Source organism: Echiichthys vipera, assembly GCF_963691815.1.
Source record: "Echiichthys vipera genome assembly, chromosome: 20".
Lineage (NCBI taxonomy): Eukaryota > Metazoa > Chordata > Actinopteri > Perciformes > Trachinidae > Echiichthys > Echiichthys vipera.
In genome coordinates, this window is record NC_139845.1 from 26,434,455 (window position 1) to 26,458,336 (window position 23,882).

Genomic DNA, 23,882 nt, shown 5'->3' on the forward strand with positions numbered 1-23,882 from the left:
AACGAGAACCAAGAGAAGAAAACACAGGACTCCAGTTACATTTTAAAAAAACGAGGAGAAGAGAACACATGACTCCAATTTAAATTAACCAGAAAGAAGAGAAGAGAACACATGACTCTAGTTTAATTTAATCAGAACCAAGAGAAGAGAACACGTGACTCCAGTTTAATTTAACCAGCACCAAGAGAAGAGAACACGCCACTCCAGTATAATTTAACCAGAACCAAGAGAAGAGAACACGTGACTCCAGTTTGATTTAACCAGAACCAAGAGAAAAGAATACGAGACTCTAGTTTAATTTGATCAGAACCAAGAAAAAGAGAACACTTGACTTCAGTTTAATTTAACCAGAACCACGAGCAGAGAACACGTGACTCCAGTTTAATTTAACCAGAACCAAGAGAAGAGAACATGTGACTCCAGTTTAATATAACCAGAATCAAGAGAAGAGAAAACGTGACTCCAGTTTAATTTAACCAGAACCAAGAGATGAGAACATGTAACTCCAGTTTAATTTAACCAGAACCAAGAGAAGAGAACACGTGACTCCAGTTTGATTTAACCAGAACCAAGAGAAAAGAATACGAGACTCGAGTTTAATTTGCTCAGAACCAAGAAAAAGAGAACACTTGACTTCAGTTTAATTCAACCAGAACCACGAGCAGAGAACACGTGACTCCAGTTTAATTTAACCAGAACCAAGAGAAGAGAACATGTGACTCCAGTTTAATTTAACCAGAACCAAGAGAAGAGAACACGTGACTCCGGTTTAATTTAACCAGAACCAAGAGAAGAGAACATGTAACTCCAATTTAATTTAATCAGAACCAAGAGAAGAGAACACGTGACTCCCATTTTATTCAACGAGAACCAAGAGAATAGAACATGTGACTCCAGTTTAATTTAACCAGAACCAAGAGAAGAGAACACGTGACTCCAGTTTAATTTAACCAGAACCAAGAGAAGAGAACATGTAACTCCAGTTTAATTTCACCTAAACCAAGAGACCACCTGACTCCAGTTTAATTTAACCAGAACCAAGAGAATAGAACAAGTGACTCCAGTTTAATTTAACCATAACCAAGAGAAAATGTGAATCCAGTTTAATTCAATCAGAAAAAGAGAAGAGTCCACTTGACTTCCATTTAATTTAACAAGAACCAAGAGAAGAGAACACATGACTCAAGTTTAATTAAACCTGAACACCGAGGAGAGAACACGTGACTCCAGTTTAATTTAATCAGAACCAAGAAAAAGAGAACACTTGGCTTCAGTTTAATTTAACCAGAACAAAGAGAAGAGAAAACGTGACTCCAGTTTAATTTAACCAAAACCAAAAGAAGAGAACACGTGACTCCAGTTTATTTCAACAAGGAGCAAGAGAAGAAAACACAGGACTCCAGTTACATTTTAAAAGAACCAGGAGAAGAGAACACATGACTCAGATTTAAATTAACCAGAAAGAAGAGAAGAGAACACATGACTCAGTTTAATTTAATCAGAACCAAGAGAAGAGAACATGTGACTCCAGTTTGATTTAACCAGAACCAAGACAAAAGAATACGAGACTCAAGTTTAATTTGATCAGAACCAAGAAAAAGAGAACACTTGACTTCAGTTTAATTTAACCAGAACCAAGAGAAGAGAACATGTAACTCCAATTTAATTTAACCAGAACCAAGAGAGAAGAACACGTGACTCCAATTTAGTTTAACCAGAACCAAGAGAGTAAAACATGTGACTCCAGTTTAATTTAACCAGAACCAAGAGAAGAGAAGACGTGACTCCAGTTTAATTTAACCAGAACCAAGAGACAACGTGAATACAGTTTAATTTAATCAGAACAAAGAGAAGAGAAAATGTGACTCCAGTTTAATTTAACCTGAACCAAGAGAAGAGAACACGTGACTCCAGTTTAATTTAAACAGAACCAACAGAAGAGAACACGTGACTCCCATTTAGTTCAACCAGAACCAAGAGAATAAAACATGTGACTCCAGTTTAATTTAACGTGAACCAAGAGAAGAGAACACGTGACTCCAGTTTAATTTAAACAGAACCAACAGAAGAGAACACGTGATTCCTATTTAATTTAACCAGAACCAAGAGAAGTGAAGACGTGACTCCAGTTTAATTAAACCAAAACAAAGAGACAAAAGTGAATCCAGTTTATTTTAATCAGAACCAAGAGAAGAAAACACGTGACTCCCATTTAATTTAACCAGAACCAAGAGAAGAGAACATGTAACTCCAGTTTAATTTCACCTAAACCAAGAGACCACCTGACTCCAGTTTAATTTAACCAGAACCAAGAGAATAGAACAAGTGACTCCAGTTTAATTTAACCATAACCAAGAGAAAATGTGAATCCAGTTTAATTCAATCAGAAAAAGAGAAGAGTCCACTTGACTTCCATTTAATTTAACAAGAACCAAGAGAAGAGAACACATGACTCAAGTTTAATTAAACCTGAACACCGAGGAGAGAACACGTGACTCCAGTTTAATTTAATCAGAACCAAGAAAAAGAGAACACTTGGCTTCAGTTTAATTTAACCAGAACAAAGAGAAGAGAAAACGTGACTCCAGTTTAATTTAACCAAAACCAAAAGAAGAGAACACGTGACTCCAGTTTATTTCAACAAGGACCAAGAGAAGAAAACACAGGACTCCAGTTACATTTTAAAAGAACCAGGAGAAGAGAACACATGACTCAGATTTAAATTAACCAGAAAGAAGAGAAGAGAACACATGACTCAGTTTAATTTAATCAGAACCAAGAGAAGAGAACATGTGACTCCAGTTTGATTTAACCAGAACCAAGACAAAAGAATACGAGACTCAAGTTTAATTTGATCAGAACCAAGAAAAAGAGAACACTTGACTTCAGTTTAATTTAACCAGAACCAAGAGAAGAGAACATGTAACTCCAATTTAATTTAACCAGAACCAAGAGAGAAGAACACGTGACTCCAATTTAGTTTAACCAGAACCAAGAGAGTAAAACATGTGACTCCAGTTTAATTTAACCAGAACCAAGAGAAGAGAAGACGTGACTCCAGTTTAATTTAACCAGAACCAAGAGACAACGTGAATACAGTTTAATTTAATCAGAACAAAGAGAAGAGAAAATGTGACTCCAGTTTAATTTAACCTGAACCAAGAGAAGAGAACACGTGACTCCAGTTTAATTTAAACAGAACCAACAGAAGAGAACACGTGACTCCCATTTAGTTCAACCAGAACCAAGAGAATAAAACATGTGACTCCAGTTTAATTTAACGTGAACCAAGAGAAGAGAACACGTGACTCCAGTTTAATTTAAACAGAACCAACAGAAGAGAACACGTGATTCCTATTTAATTTAACCAGAACCAAGAGAAGTGAAGACGTGACTCCAGTTTAATTAAACCAAAACAAAGAGACAAAAGTGAATCCAGTTTATTTTAATCAGAACCAAGAGAAGAAAACACGTGACTCCCATTTAATTTAACCAGAACCAAGAGAAGAGAACACGTGACTCCAGTTAATTCAACCAGAAAAAAGAGAAGAGCACACATTAGTCCAGTTTAATTTTATCAGAAAAAAGAGAAGAGATCATGTGACTACAGTTTAATTTAATCAGAACAGGGAAAAGAGAACACGTGATACACATTTTATTATCGTAGAACCAAGAGAAGAGGACAAGTGACTCCAATTTAATTTAACCAAAACCAAGAGAAGCGAACACGTGACTCCAGTTTAATTTAACCAGAACCACGAGCAGAGAACACGTGACTCTAGTTTAATTTAACCAGAACCAAGAGAAGAGAACATGTGACTCCAGTTTAATTTAACCAGAACCAAGAGAAGAGAACATGTGACTCCAGTTTAATTTAACCAGAACCAAGAGAAGAGAACATGTAACTCCAATTTAATTTAATCAGAACCAAGAGAAGAGAACACGTGACTCCCATTTTATTCAACGAGAACCAAGAGAATAGAACATGTGACTCCAGTTTAATTTAAGCAGAACCAAGAGAAGAGAACACGTGACTCCAGTTTAATTTAACCAGAACCAAGAGACAACGTGAATACAGTTTAATTTAATCAGAACAAAGAGAAGAGAAAATGTGACTCCAGTTTAATTTAACCTGAACCAAGAGAAGAGAACACGTGACTCCAGTTTAATTTAAACAGAACCAACAGAAGAGAACACGTGACTCCCATTTAGTTCAACCAGAACCAAGAGAATAAAACATGTGACTCCAGTTTAATTTAACGTGAACCAAGAGAAGAGAACACGTGACTCCAGTTTAATTTAAACAGAACCAACAGAAGAGAACACGTGATTCCCATTTAATTTAACCAGAACCAAGAGAAGTGAAGACGTGACTCCAGTTTAATTTAACCAAAACAAAGAGACAAAAGTGAATCCAGTTTATTTTAATCAGAACCAAGAGAAGAAAACACGTGACTCCCATTTAATTTAACCAGAACCAAGAGAAGAGAACACGTGACTCCAGTTAATTCAACCAGAAAAAAGAGAAGAGCACACATTAGTCCAGTTTAATTTTATCAGAAAAAAGAGAAGAGATCATGTGACTACAGTTTAATTTAATCAGAACAGGGAAAAGAGAACACGTGATACACATTTTATTATCGTAGAACCAAGAGAAGAGGACAAGTGACTCCAATTTAATTTAACCAAAACCAAGAGAAGCGAACACGTGACTCCAGTTTAATTTAACCAGAACCACGAGCAGAGAACACGTGACTCTAGTTTAATTTAACCAGAACCAAGAGAAGAGAACATGTGACTCCAGTTTAATTTAACCAGAACCAAGAGAAGAGAACATGTGACTCCAGTTTAATTTAACCAGAACCAAGAGAAGAGAACATGTAACTCCAATTTAATTTAATCAGAACCAAGAGAAGAGAACACGTGACTCCCATTTTATTCAACGAGAACCAAGAGAATAGAACATGTGACTCCAGTTTAATTTAAGCAGAACCAAGAGAAGAGAACACGTGACTCCAGTTTAATTTAACCAGAACCAAGAGACAACGTGAATACAGTTTAATTTAATCAGAACAAAGAGAAGAGAAAATGTGACTCCAGTTTAATTTAACCTGAACCAAGAGAAGAGAACACGTGACTCCAGTTTAATTTAAACAGAACCAACAGAAGAGAACACGTGACTCCCATTTAGTTCAACCAGAACCAAGAGAATAAAACATGTGACTCCAGTTTAATTTAACGTGAACCAAGAGAGGAGAACACGTGACTCCAGTTTAATTTAAACAGAACCAACAGAAGAGAACACGTGATTCCCATTTAATTTAACCAGAACCAAGAGAAGTGAAGACGTGACTCCAGTTTAATTTAACCAAAACAAAGAGACAAAAGTGAATCCAGTTTATTTTAATCAGAACCAAGAGAAGAAAACACGTGACTCCCATTTAATTTAACCAGAACCAAGAGAAGAGAACACGTGACTCCAGTTAATTCAACCAGAAAAAAGAGAAGAGCACACATTAGTCCAGTTTAATTTTATCAGAAAAAAGAGAAGAGATCATGTGACTACAGTTTAATTTAATCAGAACAGGGAAAAGAGAACACGTGATACACATTTTATTATCGTAGAAGCAAGAGAAGAGAACAAGTGACTCCAATTTAATTTAACCAGAACCAAGAGAAGCGAACACGTGACTCCAGTTTAATTTAACCAGAACCACGAGCAGAGAACACGTGACTCTAGTTTAATTTAACCAGAACCAAGAGAAGAGAACATGTGACTCCAGTTTAATTTAACCAGAACCAAGAGAAGAGAACATGTGTCTCCAGTTTAATTTAACCAGAACCAAGAGAAGAGAACATGTAACTCCAATTTAATTTAATCAGAACCAAGAGAAGAGAACACGTGACTCCCATTTTATTAAACGAGAACCAAGAGAATAGAACATGTGACTCCAGTTTAATTCAAGCAGAACCAAGAGAAGAGAACACGTGACTCCAGTTTAATTTAACCAGAACCAAGAGAAGAGAACATGTAACTCCAGTTTAATTTCACCTAAACCAAGAGACCACCTGACTCCAGTTTAATTTAACCAGAACCAAGAGAAGAGAACAAGTGACTCCAGTTTAATTTAACCATAACCAAGAGAAAACGTGAATCCAGTTTAATTCAATCAGAACCAAGAGAAGAGTCCACTTGACTCAAGTTTAATTAAACCAGAACACCGAGGAGAGAACACGTGACTCCAGTTGAATTTAATTAGAACCAAGAAAAAGAGAACACGTGACTCCAGTTTATTTCAACGAGAATCAAGAGAAGAGAACACGTGACTCCAGTTTAATTTAACCAGAACAAAGAGAAGAGAAAACGTGACTCCAGTTTAATTCAACCAAAACCAAAAGAAGAGAACACGTGACTCCAGTTTATTTCAACGAGAACCAAGAGAAGAGAACACGTGACTCCAGTTTAATTCAACCAGCACCAAGAGAAGAGAACACGCCACTCCAGTTTAATTTAACCAGAACCAAGAGAAGAGAACACGTGACTCCAGTTTGATTTAACCAGAACCAAGAGAAAAGAATACGAGACTCGAGTTTAATTTGATCAGAACCAAGAAAAAGAGAACACTTGACTTCAGTTTAATTTAACCAGAACCACGAGCAGAGAACACGTGACTCCAGTTTAATTTAACCAGAACCAAGAGAAAATGTGAATCCAGTTTAATTCAATCAGAAAAAGAGAAGAGTCCACTTGACTTCCATTTATTTTAACAAGAAGCAAGAGAAGAGAACACATGACTCAAGTTTAATTAAACCTGAACACCGAGGAGAGAACACGTGACTCCAGTTTAATTTAATCAGAACCAAGAAAAAGAGAATACTTGGCTTCAGTTTAATTTAACCAGAACAAAGAGAAGAGAAAACGTGACTCCAGTTTAATTTAACCAAAACCAAAAGAAGAGAACACGTGACTCCAGTTTATTTCAACAAGGACCAAGAGAAGAAAACACAGGACTCCAGTTACATTTTAAAAGAACCAGGAGAAGAGAACACATGACTCTAATTTAAATTAACCAGAAAGAAGAGAAGAGAACACATGACTCAGTTTAATTTAATCAGAACCAAGAGAAGAGAACATGTGACTCCAGTTTGATTTAACCAGAACCGAGACAAAAGAATACGAGACTCAAGTTTAATTTGATCAGAACCAAGAAAAAGAGAACACTTGACTTCAGTTTAATTTAACCAGAACCAAGAGAAGAGAACATGTAACTCCAATTTAATTTAACCAGAACCAAGAGAGAAGAACACGTGACTCCAATTTAGTTTAACCAGAACCAAGAGAATAAAACATGTGACTCCAGTTTAATTTAACCAGAACCAAGAGAAGAGAAGACGTGACTCCAGTTTAATTTAACCAGAACCAAGAGACAACGTGAATACAGTTTAATTTAATCAGAACAAAGAGAAGAGAAAATGTGACTCCAGTTTAATTTAACCTGAACCAAGAGAAGAGAACACGTGACTCCAGTTTAATTTAAACAGAACCAACAGAAGAGAACACGTGACTCCCATTTAGTTCAACCAGAACCAAGAGAATAAAACATGTGACTCCAGTTTAATTTAACGTGAACCAAGAGAAGAGAACACGTGACTCCAGTTTAATTTAAACAGAACCAACAGAAGAGAACACGTGATTCCCATTTAATTTAACCAGAACCAAGAGAAGTGAAGACGTGACTCCAGTTTAATTAAACCAAAACAAAGAGACAAAAGTGAATCCAGTTTATTTTAATCAGAACCAAGAGAAGAAAACACGTGACTCCCATTTAATTTAACCAGAACCAAGAGAAGAGAACACGTGACTCCAGTTAATTCAACCAGAAAAAAGAGAAGAGCACACATTAGTCCAGTTTAATTTTATCAGAAAAAAGAGAAGAGATCATGTGACTACAGTTTAATTTAATCAGAACAGGGAAAAGAGAACACGTGATACACATTTTATTATCGTAGAACCAAGAGAAGAGAACAAGTGACTCCAATTTAATTTAACCAGAACCAAGAGAAGCGAACACGTGACTCCAGTTTAATTTAACCAGAACCACGAGCAGAAAACACGTGACTCTAGTTTAATTTAACCAGAACCAAGAGAAGAGAACATGTGACTCCAGTTTAATTTAACCAGAACCAAGAGAAGAGAACATGTGACTCCAGTTTAATTTAACCAGAACCAAGAGAAGAGAACATGTAACTCCAATTTAATTTAATCAGAACCAAGAGAAGAGAACACGTGACTCCCATTTTATTCAACGAGAACCAAGAGAATAGAACATGTGACTCCAGTTTAATTTAAGCAGAACCAAGAGAAGAGAACACGTGACTCCAGTTTAATTTAACCAGAACCAAGAGAAGAGAACAGGTAACTCCAGTTTAATTTCACCTAAACCAAGAGACCACCTGACTCCAGTTTAATTTAACCAGAACCAAGAGAAGAGAACAAGTGACTCCAGTTTAATTTAACCATAACCAAGAGAAAACGTGAATCCAGTTTAATTCAATCAGAACCAAGAGAAGAGTCCACTTGACTCAAGTTTAATTAAACCAGAACACCGAGGAGAGAACACGTGACTCCAGTTGAATTTAATTAGAACCAAGAAAAAGAGAACACGTGACTCCAGTTTATTTCAACGAGAATCAAGAGAAGAGAACACGTGACTCCAGTTTAATTTAACCAGAACAAAGAGAAGAGAAAACGTGACTCCAGTTTAATTCAACCAAAACCAAAAGAAGAGAACACGTGACTCCAGTTTATTTCAACGAGAACCAAGAGAAGAGAACACGTGACTCCAGTTTAATTTAACCAGCACCAAGAGAAGAGAACACGCCACTCCAGTTTAATTTAACCAGAACCAAGAGAAGAGAACACGTGACTCCAGTTTGATTTAACCAGAACCAAGAGAAAAGAATACGAGACTCGAGTTTAATTTGATCAGAACCAAGAAAAAGAGAACACTTGACTTCAGTTTAATTTAACCAGAACCACGAGCAGAGAACACGTGACTCCAGTTTAATTTAACCAGAACCAAGAGAAGAGAACATGTGACTCCAGTTTAATTTAACCAGAACCAAGAGAAAATGTGAATCCAGTTTAATTCAATCAGAAAAAGAGAAGAGTCCACTTGACTTCCATTTAATTTAACAAGAACCAAGAGAAGAGAACACATGACTCAAGTTTAATTAAACCTGAACACCGAGGAGAGAACACGTGACTCCAGTTTAATTTAATCAGAACCAAGAAAAAGAGAATACTTCGCTTCAGTTTAATTTAACCAGAACAAAGAGAAGAGAAAACGTGACTCCAGTTTAATTTAACCAAAACCAAAAGAAGAGAACACGTGACTCCAGTTTATTTCAACAAGGACCAAGAGAAGAAAACACAGGACTCCAGTTACATTTTAAAAGAACCAGGAGAAGAGAACACATGACTCTAATTTAAATTAACCAGAAAGAAGAGAAGAGAACACATGACTCAGTTTAATTTAATCAGAACCAAGAGAAGAGAACATGTGACTCCAGTTTGATTTAACCAGAACCAAGACAAAAGAATACGAGACTCAAGTTTAATTTGATCAGAACCAAGAAAAAGAGAACACTTGACTTCAGTTTAATTTAACCAGAACCAAGAGAAGAGAACATGTAACTCCAATTTAATTTAACCAGAACCAAGAGAGAAGAACACGTGACTCCAATTTAGTTTAACCAGAACCAAGAGAATAAAACATGTGACTCCAGTTTAATTTAACCAGAACCAAGAGAAGAGAAGACGTGACTCCAGTTTAATTTAACCAGAACCAAGAGACAACGTGAATACAGTTTAATTTAATCAGAACAAAGAGAAGAGAAAATGTGACTCCAGTTTAATTTAACCTGAACCAAGAGAAGAGAACACGTGACTCCAGTTTAATTTAAACAGAACCAACAGAAGAGAACACGTGACTCCCATTTAGTTCAACCAGAACCAAGAGAATAAAACATGTGACTCCAGTTTAATTTAACGTGAACCAAGAGAAGAGAACACGTGACTCCAGTTTAATTTAAACAGAACCAACAGAAGAGAACACGTGATTCCCATTTAATTTAACCAGAACCAAGAGAAGTGAAGACGTGACTCCAGTTTAATTAAACCAAAACAAAGAGACAAAAGTGAATCCAGTTTATTTTAATCAGAACCAAGAGAAGAAAACACGTGACTCCCATTTAATTTAACCAGAACCAAGAGAAGAGAACACGTGACTCCAGTTAATTCAACCAGAAAAAAGAGAAGAGCACACATTAGTCCAGTTTAATTTTATCAGAAAAAAGAGAAGAGATCATGTGACTACAGTTTAATTTAATCAGAACAGGGAAAAGAGAACACGTGATACACATTTTATTATCGTAGAACCAAGAGAAGAGAACAAGTGACTCCAATTTAATTTAACCAGAACCAAGAGAAGCGAACACGTGACTCCAGTTTAATTTAACCAGAACCACGAGCAGAGAACACGTGACTCTAGTTTAATTTAACCAGAACCAAGAGAAGAGAACATGTGACTCCAGTTTAATTTAACCAGAACCAAGAGAAGAGAACATGTGACTCCAGTTTAATTTAACCAGAACCAAGAGAAGAGAACATGTAACTCCAATTTAATTTAATCAGAACCAAGAGAAGAGAACACGTGACTCCCATTTTATTCAACGAGAACCAAGAGAATAGAACATGTGACTCCAGTTTAATTTAAGCAGAACCAAGAGAAGAGAACACGTGACTCCAGTTTAATTTAACCAGAACCAAGAGAAGAGAACATGTAACTCCAGTTTAATTTCACCTAAACCAAGAGACCACGTGACTCCAGTTTAATTTAACCAGAACCAAGAGAAGAGAACAAGTGACTCCAGTTTAATTTAACCATAACCAAGAGAAAACGTGAATCCAGTTTAATTCAATCAGAACCAAGAGAAGAGTCCACTTGACTCAAGTTTAATTAAACCAGAACACGGAGGAGAGAACACGTGACTCCAGTTGAATTTAATTAGAACCAAGAAAAAGAGAACACGTGACTCCAGTTTATTTCAACGAGAATCAAGAGAAGAGAACACGTGACTCCAGTTTAATTTAACCAGAACAAAGAGAAGAGAAAACGTGACTCCAGTTTAATTCAACCAAAACCAAAAGAAGAGAACACGTGACTCCAGTTTATTTCAACGAGAACCAAGAGAAGAGAACACGTGACTCCAGTTTAATTTAACCAGCACCAAGAGAAGAGAACACGTGACTCCAGTTTGATTTAACCAGAACCAAGAGAAAAGAATACGAGACTCGAGTTTAATTTGATCAGAACCAAGAAAAAGAGAACACTTGACTTCAGTTTAATTTAACCAGAACCACGAGCAGAGAACACGTGACTCCAGTTTAATTTAACCAGAACCAAGAGAAGAGAACATGTGACTCCAGTTTAATTTAACCAGAACCAAGAGAAAATGTGAATCCAGTTTAATTCAATCAGAAAAAGAGAAGAGTCCACTTGACTTCCATTTAATTTAACAAGAACCAAGAGAAGAGAACACATGACTCAAGTTTAATTAAACCTGAACACCGAGGAGAGAACACGTGACTCCAGTTTAATTTAATCAGAACCAAGAAAAAGAGAATACTTGGCTTCAGTTTAATTTAACCAGAACAAAGAGAAGAGAAAACGTGACTCCAGTTTAATTTAACCAAAACCAAAAGAAGAGAACACGTGACTCCAGTTTATTTCAACAAGGACCAAGAGAAGAAAACACAGGACTCCAGTTACATTTTAAAAGAACCAGGAGAAGAGAACACATGACTCTAATTTAAATTAACCAGAAAGAAGAGAAGAGAACACATGACTCAGTTTAATTTAATCAGAACCAAGAGAAGAGAACATGTGACTCCAGTTTGATTTAACCAGAACCAAGACAAAAGAATACGAGACTCAAGTTTAATTTGATCAGAACCAAGAAAAAGAGAACACTTGACTTCAGTTTAATTTAACCAGAACCAAGAGAAGAGAACATGTAACTCCAATTTAATTTAACCAGAACCAAGAGAGAAGAACACGTGACTCCAATTTAGTTTAACCAGAACCAAGAGAATAAAACATGTGACTCCAGTTTAATTTAACCAGAACCAAGAGAAGAGAAGACGTGACTCCAGTTTAATTTAACCAGAACCAAGAGACAACGTGAATACAGTTTAATTTAATCAGAACAAAGAGAAGAGAAAATGTGACTCCAGTTTAATTTAACCTGAACCAAGAGAAGAGAACACGTGACTCCAGTTTAATTTAAACAGAACCAACAGAAGAGAACACGTGACTCCCATTTAGTTCAACCAGAACCAAGAGAATAAAACATGTGACTCCAGTTTAATTTAACGTGAACCAAGAGAAGAGAACACGTGACTCCAGTTTAATTTAAACAGAACCAACAGAAGAGAACACGTGACTCCCATTTAGTTCAACCAGAACCAAGAGAATAAAACATGTGACTCCAGTTTAATTTAACGTGAACCAAGAGAAGTGAAGACGTGACTCCAGTTTAATTAAACCAAAACAAAGAGACAAAAGTGAATCCAGTTTATTTTAATCAGAACCAAGAGAAGAAAACACGTGACTCCCATTTAATTTAACCAGAACCAAGAGAAGAGAACACGTGACTCCAGTTAATTCAACCAGAAAAAAGAGAAGAGCACACATTAGTCCAGTTTAATTTTATCAGAAAAAAGAGAAGAGATCATGTGACTACAGTTTAATTTAATCAGAACAGGGAAAAGAGAACACGTGATACACATTTTATTATCGTAGAACCAAGAGAAGAGAACAAGTGACTCCAATTTAATTTAACCAGAACCAAGAGAAGCGAACACGTGACTCCAGTTTAATTTAACCAGAACCACGAGCAGAGAACACGTGACTCTAGTTTAATTTAACCAGAACCAAGAGAAGAGAACATGTGACTCCAGTTTAATTTAACCAGAACCAAGAGAAGAGAACATGTGACTCCAGTTTAATTTAACCAGAACCAAGAGAAGAGAACATGTAACTCCAATTTAATTTAATCAGAACCAAGAGAAGAGAACACGTGACTCCCATTTTATTCAACGAGAACCAAGAGAATAGAACATGTGACTCCAGTTTAATTTAAGCAGAACCAAGAGAAGAGAACACGTGACTCCAGTTTAATTTAACCAGAACCAAGAGAAGAGAACATGTAACTCCAGTTTAATTTCACCTAAACCAAGAGACCACCTGACTCCAGTTTAATTTAACCAGAACCAAGAGAAGAGAACAAGTGACTCCAGTTTAATTTAACCATAACCAAGAGAAAACGTGAATCCAGTTTAATTCAATCAGAACCAAGAGAAGAGTCCACTTGACTCAAGTTTAATTAAACCAGAACACCGAGGAGAGAACACGTGACTCCAGTTGAATTTAATTAGAACCAAGAAAAAGAGAACACGTGACTCCAGTTTATTTCAACGAGAATCAAGAGAAGAGAACACGTGACTCCAGTTTAATTTAACCAGAACAAAGAGAAGAGAAAACGTGACTCCAGTTTAATTCAACCAAAACCAAAAGAAGAGAACACGTGACTCCAGTTTATTTCAACGAGAACCAAGAGAAGAGAACACGTGACTCCAGTTTAATTTAACCAGCACCAAGAGAAGAGAACACGCCACTCCAGTTTAATTTAACCAGAACCATGAGAAGAGAACACGTGACTCCAGTTTGATTTAACCAGAACCAAGAGAAAAGAATACGAGACTCGAGTTTAATTTGATCAGAACCAAGAAAATGAGAACACTTGACTTCAGTTTAATTTAACCAGAACCACGAGCAGAGAACACGTGACTCCAGTTTAATTTAACCAGAACCAAGAGAAGAGAACATGTGACTCCAGTTTAATTTAACCAGAACCAAGAGAAGAGAACACGTGACTCCGGTTTAATTTAACCAGAACCAAGAGAAGAGAACATGTAACTCCAATTTAATTTAATCAGAACCAAGAGAAGAGAACACGTGACTCCCATTTTATTCAACGAGAACCAAGAGAATAGAACATGTGACTCCAGTTTAATTTAACCAGAACCAAGAGAAGAGAACACGTGACTCCAGTTTAATTTAACCAGAACCAAGAGATGAGAACATGTAACTCCAGTTTAATTTAACCAGAACCAAGAGAAGAGAACACGTGACTCCAGTTTGATTTAACCAGAACCAAGAGAAAAGAATACGAGACTCGAGTTTAATTTGCTCAGAACCAAGAAAAAGAGAACACTTGACTTCAGTTTAATTCAACCAGAACCACGAGCAGAGAACACGTGACTCCAGTTTAATTTAACCAGAACCAAGAGAAGAGAACATGTGACTCCAGTTTAATTTAACCAGAACCAAGAGAAGAGAACACGTGACTCCGGTTTAATTTAACCAGAACCAAGAGAAGAGAACATGTAACTCCAATTTAATTTAATCAGAACCAAGAGAAGAGAACACGTGACTCCCATTTTATTCAACGAGAACCAAGAGAATAGAACATGTGACTCCAGTTTAATTTAACCAGAACCAAGAGAAGAGAACACGTGACTCCAGTTTAATTTAACCAGAACCAAGAGAAGAGAACATGTAACTCCAGTTTAATTTCACCTAAACCAAGAGACCACCTGACTCCAGTTTAATTTAACCAGAACCAAGAGAATAGAACAAGTGACTACAGTTTAATTTAACCATAACCAAGAGAAAATGTGAATCCAGTTTAATTCAATCAGAAAAAGAGAAGAGAACACGTGACTCCAGTTTAATTTAACCAGAACCAAGAGACAACGTGAATACAGTTTAATTTAATCAGAACAAAGAGAAGAGAAAATGTGACTCCAGTTTAATTTAACCTGAACCAAGAGAAGAGAACACGTGACTCCAGTTTAATTTAAACAGAACCAACAGAAGAGAACACGTGACTCCCATTTAGTTCAACCAGAACCAAGAGAATAAAACATGTGACTCCAGTTTAATTTAAGCAGAACCAAGAGAAGAGAACACGTGACTCCAGTTTAATTTAAACAGAACCAACAGAAGAGAACACGTGATTCCCATTTAATTTAACCAGAACCAAGAGAAGTGAAGACGTGACTCCAGTTTAATTTAACCAAAACAAAGAGACAAAAGTGAATCCAGTTTATTTTAATCAGAACCAAGAGAAGAAAACACGTGACTCCCATTTAATTTAACCAGAACCAAGAGAAGAGAACACGTGACTCCAGTTAATTCAACCAGAAAAAAGAGAAGAGCACACATTAGTCCAGTTTAATTTTATCAGAAAAAAGAGAAGAGATCATGTGACTACAGTTTAATTTAATCAGAACAGGGAAAAGAGAACACGTGATACACATTTTATCATCGTAGAACCAAGAGAAGAGGACAAGTGACTCCAATTTAATTTAACCAGAACCAAGAGAAGCGAACACGTGACTCCAGTTTAATTTAACCAGAACCACGAGCAGAGAACACGTGACTCTAGTTTAATTTAACCAGAACCAAGAGAAGAGAACATGTGACTCCAGTTTAATTTAACCAGAACCAAGAGAAGAGAACATGTGACTCCAGTTTAATTTAACCAGAACCAAGAGAAGAGAACATGTAACTCCAATTTAATTTAATCAGAACCAAGAGAAGAGAACACGTGACTCCCATTTTATTCAACGAGAACCAAGAGAATAGAACATGTGACTCCAGTTTAATTTAAGCAGAACCAAGAGAAGAGAACACGTGACTCCAGTTTAATTTAACCAGAACCAAGAGACAACGTGAATACAGTTTAATTTAATCAGAACAAAGAGAAGAGAAAATGTGACTCCAGTTTAATTTAACCTGAACCAAGAGAAGAGAACACGAGACTCCAGTTTAATTTAAACAGAACCAACAGAAGAGAACACGTGACTCCCATTTAGTTCAACCAGAACCAAGAGAATAAAACATGTGACTCCAGTTTAATTTAACGTGAACCAAGAGAAGAGAACACGTGACTCCAGTTTAATTTAAACAGAACCAACAGAAGAGAACACGTGATTCCCATTTAATTTAACCAGAACCAAGAGAAGTGAAGACGTGACTCCAGTTTAATTAAACCAAAACAAAGAGACAAAAGTGAATCCAGTTTATTTTAATCAGAACCAAGAGAAGAAAACACGTGACTCCCATTTAATTTAACCAGAACCAAGAGAAGAGAACACGTGACTCCAGTTAATTCAACCAGAAAAAAGAGAAGAGCACACATTAGTCCAGTTTAATTTTATCAGAAAAAAGAGAAGAGATCATGTGACTACAGTTTAATTTAATCAGAACAGGGAAAAGAGAACACGTGATACACATTTTATTATCGTAGAACCAAGAGAAGAGAACAAGTGACTCCAATTTAATTTAACCAGAACCAAGAGAAGCGAACACGTGACTCCAGTTTAATTTAACCAGAACCACGAGCAGAGAACACGTGACTCTAGTTTAATTTAACCAGAACCAAGAGAAGAGAACATGTGACTCCAGTTTAATTTAACCAGAACCAAGAGAAGAGAACATGTGACTCCAGTTTAATTTAACCAGAACCAAGAGAAGAGAACATGTAACTCCAATTTAATTTAATCAGAACCAAGAGAAGAGAACACGTGACTCCCATTTTATTCAACGAGAACCAAGAGAATAGAACATGTGACTCCAGTTTAATTTAAGCAGAACCAAGAGAAGAGAACACTTGACTCCAGTTTAATTTAACCAGAACCAAGAGAAGAGAACATGTAACTCCAGTTTAATTTCACCTAAACCAAGAGACCACCTGACTCCAGTTTAATTTAACCAGAACCAAGAGAAGAGAACAAGTGACTCCAGTTTAATTTAACCATAACCAAGAGAAAACGTGAATCCAGTTTAATTCAATCAGAACCAAGAGAAGAGTCCACTTGACTCAAGTTTAATTAAACCAGAACACCGAGGAGAGAACACGTGACTCCAGTTGAATTTAATTAGAACCAAGAAAAAGAGAACACGTGACTCCAGTTTATTTCAACGAGAATCAAGAGAAGAGAACACGTGACTCCAGTTTAATTTAACCAGAACAAAGAGAAGAGAAAACGTGACTCCAGTTTAATTCAACCAAAACCAAAAGAAGAGAACACGTGACTCCAGTTTATTTCAACGAGAACCAAGAGAAGAAAACACGTGACTCCAGTTTAATTTAACCAGCACCAAGAGAAGAGAACACGCCACTCCAGTTTAATTTAACCAGAACCAAGAGAAGAGAACACGTGACTCCAGTTTGATTTAACCAGAACCAAGAGAAAAGAATACGAGACTCGAGTTTAATTTGATCAGAACCAAGAAAAAGAGAACACTTGACTTCAGTTTAATTTAACCAGAACCACGAGCAGAGAACACGTGACTCCAGTTTAATTTAACCAGAACCAAGAGAAGAGAACATGTGACTCCAGTTTAATTTAACCAGAACCAAGAGAAGAGAACATGTGACTCCGGTTTAATTTAACCAGAACCAAGAGAAGAGAACATGTAACTCCAATTCAATTTAATCAGAACCAAGAGAAGAGAACACGTGACTCCCATTTTATTCAACGAGAACCAAGAGATAGAACATGTGACTCCAGTTTAATTTAACCAGAACCAAGAGAAGAGAACACGTGACTCCAGTTTAATTTAACCAGAACCAAGAGAAGAGAACATGTAACTCCAGTTTAATTTCACCTAAACCAAGAGACCACCTGACTCCAGTTTAATTTAACCAGAACCAAGAGAAGAGAACAAGTGACTCCAGTTTAATTTAACCATAACCAAGAGCAAATGTGAATCCAGTTTAATTCAATCAGAAAAAGAAAAAGAGTCCACTTGACTTCCATTTAATTTAACAAGAACCAAGAGAAGAGAACACGTGACTCAAGTTTAATTAAACCAGAACACCGAGGAGAGAACACGTGACTCCAGTTTAATTTAATCAGAACCAAGAAAAAGAGAACACTTGCCTTCAGTTTAATTTAACCAGAACAAAGAGAAGAGAAAACGTGACTCCAGTTTAATTTAACCAAAACCAAAAGAAGAGAACACGTGACTCCAGTTTATTTCAACAAGGACCAAGAGAAGAAAACACAGGACTCCAGTTACATTTTAAAAGAACCAGGAGAAGAGAACACATGACTCTAATTTAAATTAACCAGAAAGAAGAGAAGAGAACACATGACTCAGTTTAATTTAATCAGAACCAAGAGAAGAGAACACATGACTCCAGTTTAATTTAACCAGCACCAAGAGAAGAGAACTTGCCACTCCAGTATAATTGAACCAGAACCAAGAGAAGAGAACACGTGACTCCAGTTTGATTTAACCAGAACCAAGAGAAAAGAATACGAGACTCAAGTTTAATTTGATCAGAACCAAGAAAAAGAGAACACTTGACTTCAGTTTAATTTAACCAGAACCAAGAGAAGAGAACATGTAACTCCAATTTAATTTAACCAGAACCAAGAGAGGAGAACACGTGACTCCAATTTAGTTTAACCAGAACCAAGAGAATAAAACATGTGACTCCAGTTTAATTTAACCAGAACCAAGAGAAGAGAAGACGTGACTCCAGTTTAATTTAACCAGAACCAAGAGACAACGTGAATACAGTTTAATTTAATCAGAACAAAGAGAAGAGATTAGGTGACTCTAGTTTAATTTAATGAGAACCAAGAGAAGAGAAAATGTGACTCCAGTTTAATTTAACCTGAACCAAGAGAAGAGAACACGTGACTCCAGTTTAATTTAAACAGAACCAACAGAAGAGAACACGTGACTCCCATTTAGTTCAACCAGAACCAAGAGAATAAAACATGTGACTCCAGTTTAATTTAACGTGAACCAAGAGAAGAGAACACGTGACTCCAGTTTAATTTAAAAAGAACCAACAGAAGAGAACACGTGATTCCCATTTAATTTAACCAGAACCAAGAGAAGTGAAGACGTGACTCCAGTTTAATTTAACCAAAACAAAGAGACAAAAGTGAATCCAGTTTATTTTAATCAGAACCAAGAGAAGAAAACACGTGACTCCCATTTAATTTAACCAGAACCAAGAGAAGAGAACACGTGACTCCAGTTAATTCAACCAGAAAAAAGAGAAGAGCACACATTAGTCCAGTTTAATTTTATCAGAACAAAGAGAAGAGATCATGTGACTACAGTTTAATTTAATCAGAACAGGGAAAAGAGAACACGTGATACACATTTTATTATCGTAGAACCAAGAGAAGAGAACAAGTGACTCCAATTTAATTTAACCAGAACCAAGAGAAGCGAACACGTGACTCCAGTTTAATTTAACCAGAACCACGAGCAGAGAACACGTGACTCTAGTTTAATTTAACCAGAACCAAGAGAAGAGAACATGTGACTCCAGTTTAATTTAACCAGAACCAAGAGAAGAGAACACGTGACTCCAGTTTAATTTAACCAGAACCAAGAGAAGAGAACATGTAACTCCAATTTAATTTAATCAGAACCAAGAGAAGAGAACACGTGACTCCCATTTTATTCAACGAGAACCAAGAGAATAGAACATGTGACTCCAGTTTAATTTAAGCAGAACCAAGAGAAGAGAACACGTGACTCCAGTTTAATTTAACCAGAACCAAGAGAAGAGAACATGTAACTCCAGTTTAATTTCACCTAAACCAAGAGACCACCTGACTCCAGTTTAATTTAACCAGAACCAAGAGAAGAGAACAAGTGACTCCAGTTTAATTTAACCATAACCAAGAGAAAACGTGAATCCAGTTTAATTCAATCAGAACCAAGAGAAGAGTCCACTTGACTCAAGTTTAATTAAACCAGAACACCGAGGAGAGAACACGTGACTCCAGTTGAATTTAATTAGAACCAAGAAAAAGAGAACACGTGACTCCAGTTTATTTCAACGAGAACCAAGAGAAGAGAACACTTGACTCCAGTTTAATTTAACCAGAACAAAGAGAAGAGAAAACGTGACTCCAGTTTAATTCAACCAAAACCAAAAGAAGAGAACATGTGACTCCAGTTTATTTCAACGAGAACCAAGAGAAGAGAACACGTGACTCCAGTTTAATTTAACCAGCACCAAGAGAAGAGAACACGCCACTCCAGTTTAATTTAACCAGAACCAAGAGAAGAGAACAAGTGACTCCAGTTTAATTTAACCAGAACCAAGAGAAGAGAACACGCCACTCCAGTTTAATTTAACCAGAACCAAGAAAAGAGAACACGTGACTCCAGTTAAATTTAACCAGAACCAAGAGTAGAGAACACGTCACTCCAGTTTAAGTTAACCAGAACCAAGAGAAGAGAACAAGTGACTTCAGTTTAATTTAACCATAACCAAGAGAAAACGTGAATCCAGTTTAATTTAATCAGAACCAAGAGAAGAGTCCACTTGACTTCCATTTAATTTAACAAGACCCAAGAGAAGAGAACACGTGACTCCAGTTTGATTTAACCAGAACCAAGAGAAAAGAATACGAGACTCAAGTTTAATTTGATCAGAACCAAGAAAAAGAGAACACTTGACTTCAGTTTAATTTAACCAGAACCAAGAGCAGAGAACACGTGACTCCAGTTTAATTTAACCAGAACAAAGAGAAGAGCACACGTGACTCCAGTTTAATTTAATCAGAACCCTGAAAAGAGAACACGTGACTCCAGTTAAATTTAACCAGAACCAAGAGAAGAGTTCACGGCACTCCAGTTTAAGTTAACCAGAACCAAGAGAAGAGAACAAGTGACTCCAGTTTAATTTAACCAGAACCAAGAGAAGAGAACACATAACTCCTGTTTAGTTGAACCAGAACCAAGAGAAGAGAACATGTGACTCCAGTTTAATTTAACCAGAACCAAGAGAAGAGAACACGTGACTCCAGTTTAATTTAACCAGAACCAAGAGAAGAGAACATGTAACTCCAATTTAATGTAATCAGCACCAAGAGAAGAGAACACGTGACTCCCATTTTATTCAACGAGAACCAAGAGAATAGAACACGTGACTCCAGTTAAATTTAACCAGAACCAAGAGAAGAGAACACGTGACTCCAGTTTAAGTTAACCAGAACCAAGAGAAGAGAACAAGTGACTCCAGTTTAATTTAACCATAACCAAGAGAAAACGTGAATCCAGTTTAATTTAATCAGAACCAAGAGAAGAGTCCACTTGACTTCCATTTAATTTAACAAGACCCAAGAGAAGAGAACACGTGACTCAAGTTTAATTAAACAAGAACACCGAGGAGAGAACACCTGACTCCAGTTTAATTTAATCAGAACCAAGAAAAAGAGAACACTTGCCTTCAGTTTAATTTAACCAGAACAAAGAGAAGAGAAAACGTGACTCCAGTTTAATTTAACCAAAACCAAAAGAAGAGAACACGTGACTCCAGTTTAATTCAACGAGAACCAAGAGAAGAAAACACAGGACTCCAGTTACATTTTAAAAGAACGAGGAGCAGAGAACACATGACTCCAATTTAAATTAACCAGAAAGAAGAGAAGAGAACACGTGACTCCAGTTTAATTTAATCAGAACCAAGAGAAGAGAACACGTGACTGCAGTTTAATTTAACCAGCACCAAGAGAAGAGAACACGCCACTCCAGTTTAATTTAATCAGAACCAAGAGAGGAGAACACATGACTCCCATTTAGGTTAACAAGAACCAAGAGAACAGAACACGTAACTCCAGTTTAATTTAACCAGAACCAAGAGAAGAGAACACGTGACTCCAGTTTGATTTAACCAGAACCAAGAGAAAAGAATACGAGACTCAAGTTTAATTTGATCAGAACCAAGAAAAAGAGAACACTTGACTTCAGTTTAATTTAACCAGAACCACAAGCAGAGAACACGTGACTCCAGTTTAATCTAACCAGAACCAAGAGAAGAGCACACCTGACTCCAGTTTAATTTAATCAGAACCCTGAAAAGAGAACACGTGACTCCAGTTAAATTTAACCAGAACCAAGAGAAGAGAACACGTCACTCCAGTTTAAGTTAACCAGAACCAAGAGAAGAGAACAAGTGATTCCAGTTTAATTTAACCAGAACCAAGAGAAGAGAACACATAACTCCTGTTTAGTTGAACCAGAACCAAGAGAAGAGAACACGTGACTCCAGTTTAATTTAACCAGAACCAAGAGAAGAGAACATGTAACTCCAATTTAATGTAATCAGAACCAAGAGAAGAGAACACGTGACTCCCATTTTATTCAACGAGAACCAAGAGAATAGAACACGTGACTCCAGTTAAATTTTACCAGAACCAAGAGAAGAGAACACGTGACTCCAGTTTAAGTTAACCAGAACCAAGAGAAGAGAACAAGTGACTCCAGTTTAATTTAACCATAACCAAGAGAAAACGTGAATCCAGTTTAATTTAATCAGAACCAAGAGAAGAGTCCACTTGACTTCCATTTAATTTAACAAGACCCAAGAGAAGAGAACACGTGACTCAAGTTTAATTAAACAAGAACACCGAGGAGAGAACACCTGACTCCAGTTTAATTTAATCAGAACCAAGAAAAAGAGAACACTTGCCTTCAGTTTAATTTAACCAAAAACAAAAGAAGAGAACACGTGACTCCAGTTTAATTCAACGAGAACCAAGAGAAGAAAATACAGGACTCCAGTTACATTTTAAAAGAACGAGGAGAAGAGAACACATGACTCCAATTTAAATTAACCAGAAAGAAGAGAAGAGAACACGTGACTCCAGTTTAATTTAATCAGACCCAAGAGAAGAGAACACGTGACTGCAGTTTAATTTAACCAGCACCAAGAGAAGAGAACACGCCACTCCAGTTTAATTTAATCAGAACCAAGAGAGGAGAACACATGACTCCCATTTAGGTTAACAAGAACCAAGAGAACAGAACACGTAACTCCAGTTTAATTTAACCAGAACCAAGAGAAGAGAACACGTGACTCCAGTTTGATTTAACCAGAACCAAGAGAAAAGAATACGAGACTCAAGTTTAATTTGATCAGAACCAAGAAAAAGAGAACACTTGACTTCAGTTTAATTTAACCAGAACCACGAGCAGAGAACACGTGACTCCAGTTTAATTTAACCAGAACAAAGAGAAGAGCACACCTGACTCCAGTTTAATTTAATCAGAACCCTGAAAAGAGAACACGTGACTCCAGTTAAATTTAACCAGAACCAAGAGAAGAGAACACGTCACTCCAGGTTAAGTTAACCAGAACCAAGAGAAGAGAACAAGTGACTCCATTTAATTTAACCATAACCAAGAGAAAACGTGAATCCAGTTTAATTTAATCAGAACCAAGAGAAGAGTCCACTTGACTTCCATTTAATTTAACAAGACCCAAGAGAAGAGAACACGTGACTCAAGTTTAATTAAACCAGAACACCGAGGAGAGAACACGTGACTCCAGTTTAATTTAATCAGAACCAAGAAAAAGAGAACACGTGACTCCAGTTTAATTCAACGAGAACCAAGAGAAGAAAACACAGGACTCCAGTTACATTTTAAAAGAACGAGGAGAAGAGAACACATGACTCCAATTTAAATTAACCAGAAAGAAGAGAAGAGAACACGTGACTCCAGTTTAATTTAATCAGATCCAAGAGAAGAAAACACGTGACTGCAGTTTAATTTAACCAGCACCAAGAGAAGAGAACACGCCACTCCAGTTTAATTTAATCAGAACCAAGAGAGAACACATGACTCCCATTTAGGTTAACAAGAACCAAGAGAACAGAACACGTAACTCCAGTTTAATTTAACCGGAACCAAGAGAATAGA